At 42.1% G+C, this 9,901-nt stretch overlaps 1 long non-coding RNA gene across 1 annotated transcript in view; it reads right to left on the bottom strand.

Moving 5' to 3' along the window:
- Window positions 1-9,901, bottom strand: part of LOC136849676 (uncharacterized) — a 34,622-nt gene extending 24,721 nt beyond the window's left edge. Inside the window, exon 1 of the long non-coding RNA XR_010856378.1 lies at window positions 9,846-9,901. This is a non-coding gene — a long non-coding RNA (uncharacterized lncRNA). The remainder of the gene's footprint in view (window positions 1-9,845) is intronic.

Below are 9,901 nucleotides of genomic sequence, written 5' to 3' on the forward strand. Positions count from 1 at the left end.
ATATATATATATATATATATATATATATATGTATATATATATATATATATATATATATATATATTATATATATATATATATATATATATATATATATATATATATATATATATATATATCAGTAGAACCTCGGACCTCGGCTAATTCGTTTCCAGAAGAAGCGTGAGATTCGATTAGTCGAATTCTGAGTTAATTTCTCCCATAAGAAATAACTGAAAATGGATTAATCAATTCCTGACCACCAGTCATTACCCCAACCTTACCTTTTCATACAAAACTCTTCTTCTTCTTCTTCTTCTTTTAACGTGCTTTTTTCCCATTTTTGTATGGGGTAAGCACGATGCCTTCTTTTGAAGGACTTTTGATTTGGCTTTGGGGTAGACTTGTGGTCTCGATCGGCTGCCCTGCCTGACATCACTTAGACCCTGGTAGCGTATGTTTCATGTATCATACCTGACCCAACGCCCTTCTTCCCAGCAGCTAGAAGTTATTGCGCGGGTATGGCAAGAGTTCGAGACGTGTGAGATGTTTGTTATGTTTTTAGAAGGTGTTGTAGTGGCTTTGTTTTGTGTGTGTATTTAGTCTGTAACATCCATTTGCTTTTAAGCAAACCTATCCGTTGATTACATATATAATCCCGGGATGTCTACACGGATAGCAAAGTGTCTGCCTCTCTGATCAGTCGGCTCTGCGGATTTGAACCCGCGCCACAGACCTCTACGAAGTCCGAAGCTGCTGCTGTAACCGACTGAGCCATCGAGGCTCTACCTTTTCATACAAAACATTACACAAATTACAATTAAATATGTTCAGAGTTGAATAACTTACTGTATCAGAAGCACTTTTTACATTTTTAAATGCACACTGTATAAAAAAAATTGGCCTACGACCAATGTGGCCGTATTACCGATGATAGACCGAGCACCATAGGCTAGGCTAGGTAGCCTGTAGGCACTACCAGAATGTACTGTAACAGGTACACACAAAAACTGTTGTTAATAATGATAACATTGAAGAACAAGCCTGATTATCACATTAAATTAATAATACAGTATTTATAAGCTGAATTACTGTATGTCTGTTATCATAAAATTAAGAAAAATTTCCTAAATTACGTTGGAACTCGGCAGCTTGTGGCAGATGTAAACAAACCACAGCGCCACCCTGGTGGTGTATCGCGGTACTAATTACATAAACATTCAGTATTTATGGTAAATATCATACAGAGTCTACTGGAATAGTGTACAAAATCACTGGTAAAACATCTTTCAGTAAATATTATGATTCCCTAATGTATTGGGACCCATGATTGGATGAAAATTCAGTGCACAAAGCCAAAAAAATTATATATACCTATACAAGGTGTACTTCTCCAAACAACAGCAGCAGCATGTGTGGGCTTTAAATGCTTTCAAATAGCATGGGAAGAACGCCACCAACAACGCCAACTAGCGGCAGCCGCCCGAAACTCTCTTTTCTACAAACATCATATGATTCATCAGGTCAGATTCGGTTTGTTGTTAGAGTTCCGACCTTAAAATTTACTCAACATTTAGTGTCGAAATCCGATTATGTCGAGTTCTAAATGTACGATTAGAGGACCGGGGTTCTACTGTATGTATATATATATATATATATATATATATATATATATATATATATATATATATATATATATATATATATATATATATATATATACATATACTGTATATATAAATATAGTCAGTCCCCGGTTACTGGCGGGTTCCGTTCTGACGGTGTGATGATAACCGAGAATCGGTGCTTTTTCAGCGATTTTCGGGGCTTATCGGCACCAAAAAGCACCAATTTTCAGTTATCGATGCCTCAGTTAGGTGTGTATCGGTGCCAATACCCAATTATCAGTGTCGATAAGCGGAAATCAGCAATTTTTGGCACCGAAAATTGCTGATTTTCCTCGTTAAACAAGTGCCGTAAACCAGATCGCTGTTAACCGAGCCCACCATTAACTGGGACTGCCTATATATAAATATATTATATATATATATACATATATATATATATAATATATATATATACATCAATAAAGTTCAAGAACTTCTAAACGATGCAGAAACCTATGACAAATTAACACAAGATCCCACAACAAATATTGCTGCCCAATTTAACAAATCAGTCAGAACCATAGGGGGCAATAAGAAGGACATAGAACTACTAGAGACATTCAAGGTAATCAACCCTCTCTCCCCTATTTTTATTTTTGAAAAACACATAAAGATGGGATTCCTTTACGCCCCATAATATCTAGCAGGGGCTCTTTTTCATGCGTAAATTATCAAAATGGCTCGCAGACTTGTTATCACCCTTTCTAGGAACCTTCTCATCATCCCATGTCAAACATGCAGAGGATTTTATACAAAAATTTAATAGTTTAATCATCCCCTCAAATAACATCAAATTGCTCAGCCTAGACGTCGAGTCATTATTTACTAAAGACTCAATTGCCGACGTGTTGTCTTTTTTAGAGAGGAAGTTACAACCATATGAAGACCATTTTCCTCTTGGCATAGATAAAACTTAGCTAAAACTTTAAAACTTATCAACCTCTGTGTAACTAACAACGTGTTTTCTTTCAATGGTAATTTTTACAAACAAAAATTTGGCTGTAGCATGGGAAGTCCCCTATCACCCCTTCTAGCAAACTTGTACATGGAATATTTCAAAACATAAATTTTGTTGTCTATCAAACCCTGCAACATGATCTGGCTTAGATACGTAGATGATTTTTTACTTTCTGGGACATTAGCTGGGGAGACTTTAATGACTCTTTTAATAGACTAAATTCGCTAGTTCCGACCATAATATTCAAAACAGAATGGGAAAAGGAAGGAAAATAGCCATTACTAGATGTACTGATCATAAGAGAACAGAACAGATATGCCTTCACAGTATATAGGAAACCCACTTTCACTGTTTCCTATATACAATGTCTCCGTAAAGATCATGGTAGGGTGCAACTTATTCCTCAGGGGGCTTAGAATATGTTCAAATGGGTACCTAGATAAAGAATTCAACACGATCCGCCAGCACCTAACGCAACTGCTCTACCAATCACACATTATCGAGAAGGCTATTAACAAAGCGAATAAAATATACTACAAAGGTCCCACTCACAACAGACAAATAGATTTTAACAACAAAATAAAGCTTCCATTCAGCTTTAAAACATCCAAAAAGCCACAGAACAACTCAGGTCTAACAATCCTTTTATCTCCCATTATCCCAAATCCATTGGGAGCTCGCTCATTAACGTATACTTAAATAGTAAAGGGGAAGAAGCCGGGGTTTACAAGATTCCGTGCAGCAATTGTAATGAGATTTACGTGGGAGAGACGGGCAGGTCCCTCTCGCAAAGATTAACAGAGCACAAAAGATAGGTATGGTATGCTTCGGAGAGTTCAGGGATTTTTCTACATATCAGGGATAGAGACCATTCCATAAATTGGAGCGGGGCAGAGCTAGTTTTCAAAAGTAGCTGTCCGTACAAAAGAAAGATGCTCGAATCTGCTATCATCAATCAAACAAACAATATAAACTTGTCAGGAGGACATTGGAAAGCGGATGAAATCGATGGGTTAATCCTTAAACCTCTTCTCAAACAGGTGCTCCAGGAAACATGACCACCAGACGAATCGCAAAACAGGAGTCAATGAGGCCAAAAACCACTAGGGAATTGTTTATTTTCTCTCCTTCTTGGGAATGGTCACCTGCATACCATCGGAGACTTAATGCCACACCTACATATGCTTTGTATATATACTCCTGTAACATTTCATCTGTCCATATTTTACCAGTGAACAGGGGCACAGAAAGAAGTGCTTCTCTGAAATAAATGGTTGCAACGTTCAAATAGTTTTTTATAGGCCTTCTTATATTTATATATATATATATATATATATATATATATATATATATATATATATATATATATATATATATATATATATATATATATATATATATATATATATATCCCTTATATTATATATACTATATCTATATATATACTATATTATATATAATATATATCTATATATTTTATATATTGTCTAGCGATAAATATAATAATTTCCAGATTTTATCTATATATATATATATATAAACATTAACGTATATTTATATATATATATATATATTATTATATATATATATATATATATCACTATTATCGGTATATATAACTGGTTATCAAAGAGCGCTGGTTAACTGGGGATCAGTGCTTACTATCATCTGGTTTCAAAGGTTAGCGGCAACAATAACAGTTTTTGACGCCATGCCGCAGTTAACTGTGGAACCTCTTATTGGCAATAACACATCGGTTCATAACTGGTTATGTTAATACATATATATATATATATATATTTATATTATATATATATTAATATCATAAAATAACAACGATATATATATATGTACATGTATATATATATATATATATATATATATATATATATATATATATATATATATATATATATATATATATATATATATACATATACACACACACACATGCATATATGACATATACACATACATATACTCTTGCCCGGATCATTCTCCCATCTACCTCGCCAGACGTAGAGTATGCCCGCTTAATCGTCTCAAGAAGTCAGATAGAGATAGTGTTCATGGACACCTCATCCTTGGTTGAGCCAGTACTAACAAAGAGTTGTCGACACTTAGGCCTGAGATGCCAAGTTCTCTTAACGTAGTACCACAGCACCCTAACTGGACAAGCAGCATCTTGTCTTGATCACCTAAGAAGTCCTCTAGGGAGGGGATCAAAAAGGACTTGAATCTGGCATCAGGGACTGACAGATTCTGAGTCTTCGCTACGAATTCCTGGACAAACTTAAGTGTAGTATATCCCCATCCCCTCGAGTGCTTAACATCGAAAGAAGGACCATGAAGCCTACCTACTCTCTTCGCCAATGCCAAGGCAAGCAAGAAAACAGTCTTAAAAGGTCAGATCCCTGTCTGATGATTCTCGCAAAGGCTTGTACGGTGCACAAGTCAGGCTCCTTAAGACAAGAGTCACTTCCCACTCAGGGGGCATGAGTTCCCTGAGTGGGCAAGACTGTTCAAAACTTCTCAAAAGAATGGAAATCTCCCACGAGGACAAGAGACCTACCCCCTCCAACCGAAGGACTTGGCCAGGGGCAGCTCTATAGCCCTTTATGGCTGAAACTGAGAAATGCTTCTCCTGATGAAGAAAGATGAGTCTCCTGCCATGAAGTGCCAGCTCTTCCACCACTTGGTGATATCTCTCTATGTACGGCTGGCAGAGCAGGTCAGGATACCACTCTGTCCCTATCACTTAACCCTGCCAACTGCACTTGTCTGCCACTACATTCCAGGTCTCCAGAATGTACCTGGCTGACAGTTTTATCAAGTGTGCTACTGCCCACCTGTGCACCTGCACCACCAACATGTGGAGCTGCAAGAAAACTAAACCTCCCTGCTTGTTGACATATGCCACTACCGTGGTGTTGTCTCTTATTAAGATCACAAAGTGCCCCATCACTCACGTTCTAAAACTCTTGAAGGACCAAATAAGCTGCCTTGACTTCCAGGACATTGATGCAGAGGTGTCTGTTGCTCCAGTCCCAAATGGCACTCCTACTATGAGGTTCCTGTCATCTGGCCACCTAGCAGTCTTTCATTACTTCCTCCAAAAGAGGAATTGGAAAGAACGGATGATCCCTTGCCAAAGACCAAACTCCATTCTCCATTGGAGGGAGTGAAGGCGAAGTTGACCATGAGGGACCAGCTTCTCCAAAGACGACAAGTGACCGAGAACGATTTGCCACTGCCGAGCTGGTTGTTCCTGCCGAGATAGGAACATCTGCATTCACTCTCTGAACCTACTGATACATGAGTCCGAGGGGAAGACTCTCACTGCTGCTGTATGTATCAGCATGCCCAGTTACTTGACCCTCCGCTTGGGTGTGTGATCGGATTTCTCGAAACTGACCAATTCTCCCAAGTCATGACAAAAGTCAAGAAGTCCATCTCTGTCCTGGAGCAACAGCAACAGAGAGCTCACCAAGACTAGCCAATTGTCCAGGTACCTCAGATGTATCCTGTGCGAGTGGGCCCATGTATCCCGTGCGAGTGGGCCCAAGCTGAGACAAGGGTGAACACTCAAGTGAACACCTGAGGAGTGGTTAAGAGTCCGAAACAAAGTGCCCTGAACTGGAACACTGTCTCCCCGAGTGTAAAGCAGAGGTACTAGCATGAAGACTGATGGATGGGTATTTGAAAATACGCATCCTCCAAGTCCACTGAAAGCATGAAGTTGCCCTCTCTGATAGAATCAAGTACTGACTGTACAGTAGCAAGAGGGGAGAAATGCCACCTCTAGCATCCTCTACCCTTCTTCTTACCCTTGCCCCCCTTCCTGGCATGGGCAGGGGGGGAGGCTGAAAGGGGCGTAACTGAGCCCCTCTCACTGCTGGGGTAGAAGACTGGGCCAAGGAAGCCTAGGACTTCCTCAGACCTGAAAAGCCAGCCTGACCCAGAGGTCGGGCTGCAATTCCACATGAAGACCCAGAGGTCTTGGCCACTACCTGGTGGACTAGCTTGTCACTGTTCTCAGCACGAAGTCCATCCACCACAGCCTCCACCTCTCCTCTAGGGAAGAAGGAAGTGGAACCCAGTACTGGTCTATGTCTGAGTGCCAATTCCGAGTCCAAACTGATGAACCTGGAGACCTGAGACAAAACAGTGTCTCACCTCTTGAACACCAGGTTTGCCCGCAGGTTTGCTGTCTGGTGGGCTAAGTAGGGGATGGCCCTACCTCCAGACAACATCTGTCTCCTAAATGTAGTATCCTCTTTGGGTGTATGGGAATCCGAAGAGGAGGATGTGGTTTGGCCACAGCTAGAGACCAAAGATCAATCCAGGAGACTGTATTGGAACACTGCCATGGCAGTTGAATCCATTGCTGCTACCTCTGACTGCGAGAGAGAGACTCCTTCTGTGTGGAAGTGATCCAGTGACAGACCAGGACACAGATGAGTCAGGTCCGGGTCAACCTATTTGGTCAGCAAAGGCCTCTGCAAGGGAACGTAATATTTCCTCTGGCGAGTGAGGGACTGAGGAAGTGTCTTGATCATTCGGCTAGACCAAAATGAATTCTCCTGCCCAGACGAGAATTCACCTGGTCCAAAACCCCCTTTGCAAACCTTAACCAAGGCAAGCCCATAGAGACCCTGGTTTCCTTCTGGGGTCCCCAAACAGACTCAATGGCTGAAGAATGGTCCATGGGAAGAGTCAAGGTCTCTTCCTTGAGATCGTTGTACTGCCGTATCAGACAAGATCTCAACAAAATGCCTCTGCAGCTTGGGGGTGTGTGAGTCCTGGGGCATAGCTCCCTCAAGTCCCTACAGGTCACGGTCCTCCTGAGTCACTCCTTCCACAGGAGAGGGATGCTCACTAGAGCCCCCTGGTGATCTCTCAACCACTCAAGCATATGACCGGTTTGGGCCAAGGAACTTAAGCTTCCCTGGGAGGGCTGGGATGAGAACACTAACAGTCCCGGTCCCAAACTCTAGGCCTGTCAGGCTCCCGGAAAAGCCCTAGGTGGACAGGTGAGAAATCCCGAGCACCCTTGCTCAGCCTGCCAGAGGCCAAAGTCCTTGCAGGTGAATGAGGCCGTGGGGGGGTCATCAATCCACAGAAACAACATCCACACAGGTCAGGGAGACAGTCCCAATCACACGAACATGAACGGGGCTGTCCTGCAAACATGCTCCAGTCTTCTTAGAAGCCAAAGACTAATAATGAAGAAGTCGGGAAGGGGACTTCTTGCCTTGCCTAGATACAGGCCAGTAGGCCTGGCATCACCATCTCTTCAGAGAGAGGGAAAGGGTGAGTGCCTACCCGCTCTCTACTCGCTTTCTCTCGCAAGGCCATGCTGGAAGTGGGACCTGGTTCTGTAGACCAGGGATCCTTACCAGTCCGGGAAGGTGAGCTCCTTGGGCCGGTACTGGTGCACTGGAGGTCCTTAGAATCTCAGGCAGCAGTTGATCCCGTATGCTCAGCAACAGGAGCAGCAGTACTCGGGGTACTCCCAACAAGAGACCCAGTAGCCTTCATCGTGGGTGAAGGCTAACCACCAGAAGCCCTATAGGACTTCTTGCAGATGTGCGAAACAACCTTCTTCCTCCACTTGCTAACTTTGGAAAGAGGGGGGAGGAGGTGACAACACTTGACAACAAAGACGAAAATGATGTTGACGACTGCCTACTCTTCTTCTTCAAATTCTTCTTGCTGATGCTGGCCTTTGACAGCAGGGTGTGGAGAAGGACGTCACTGGAAGACAAAATAAATGATAACACCTATGAGCACATTACCGAAGGAATGTGTGGTGTCACTAGAGCCACAGTGGTGGCCCTTGAGCCGGTGGATACTGTAACTGTCAAAGTCATCATGGTTATGTCAGATGCAGTAACAGAAAATAACAGAAAGGCTTTCAGACACCTCCATGTGAAAAATTAACCCAGAAACACTAGCTCTCCCGGGAGGCCTAGGGAGGGTCACAACTCCCTAAGCCCCTTGGGCTCCCACAACACCTGGAAAAAAGGTCATGTTTTGAGACACAATCTCTCTTCACCCCAGAAGGAGTATTCTCCCAGGGACAACTCCAAGCAAAGAGAAACTGCCAGAGAGGAACCAGGCTGGTCGTCTTCCCTCCCAAGCCCCATGGCTCTCTACTGATGAAGCAGCAAGAGCCGGCGAAGGGAAACTGCTCCCTTGGGAGTGGTAACAGCAGGTGGGAGTTTAGCCAAGGGCAAGAAGGAACCAGAGAGAATCTCTGATGTCACTGGTGGAGTATTGCACTCCAATGACACCAGAAATACCTTCTCTCACTTCTTTTTCCCATCCAACTCCACCCACTGTTCAAACAGCCAGACTCAGCACTCAGAACATGAGCTAGATTGGTTGCAATCATGCCTACAACATGGGACACATAGGGTATGAGGGTCAACCTCATAAGAGGCAAGGAACCATTTGCAAGCCCTTCCCTCCCGCGCAGCACCTAAGATTTACAGGTTTCCTCTCCACAGGCAGTTGTAAATTATGAGTTTACTTTATGATATAGAATAGCAAACAATATCAAAAACATATATTTCAGTCAAAAACAAAAAGGAAATGCAAATGGCAGTTGGGCAGAGAGCGCAGAAGACATCTGTACACAGCGGCAGCTAACAGCAAGTGCAGTGTGCAGACTGACGAGGGGGTGGGGCTTCTCCCCTACCGTTGGCAGTTAACGACCTTGTTTGAAAATTAAACAGCCATTCCAGCTCACATTCGCAAGCTAAATTCGTGTAAAGGCCAAAGGTTTGTATTTGTGTAGAAACAAAGCATTGTTGACACACTATCCCATTTGTATTTTTCATTGGATGACATCTCAAATACATGACTCTAGCTATACAAAACAAATCTATTTAAATGAACAAATCCACCTGGATAAGTCATGAACAGCTCAGAACCACACATACACTGATACACTAGTTAGGCTACAAAAATCCTAGTGAGAACAGAGAAATTCTAGTGACAGTGGTCTCACTTCAGTTTACACAATACCAAAGCTTTACTGAAGGATGCAAATATAGCTAAAAAGTCTAGTGTACATACACCATTAAGGTGGGATTTTATAGTGCAGCGGAAAGATGTGGTCATATCACCCTGGGTCTCTTGCTAAAATGATAACTTCATTATCAACAACACAGCTGAATCAATTATAATGTAATAATGTAACTACTATAAATTTAGTCCAGAAGGAAGGCACTCACTCCAAGTCCAAAGGAACTTCTTGTGAGAGGACATCCAACACTACCTCTTCTTCCTG

This window comes from Macrobrachium rosenbergii, chromosome 21 (assembly GCF_040412425.1).
Source record: "Macrobrachium rosenbergii isolate ZJJX-2024 chromosome 21, ASM4041242v1, whole genome shotgun sequence".
NCBI classification, from domain to species: Eukaryota; Metazoa; Arthropoda; class Malacostraca; order Decapoda; family Palaemonidae; genus Macrobrachium; species Macrobrachium rosenbergii.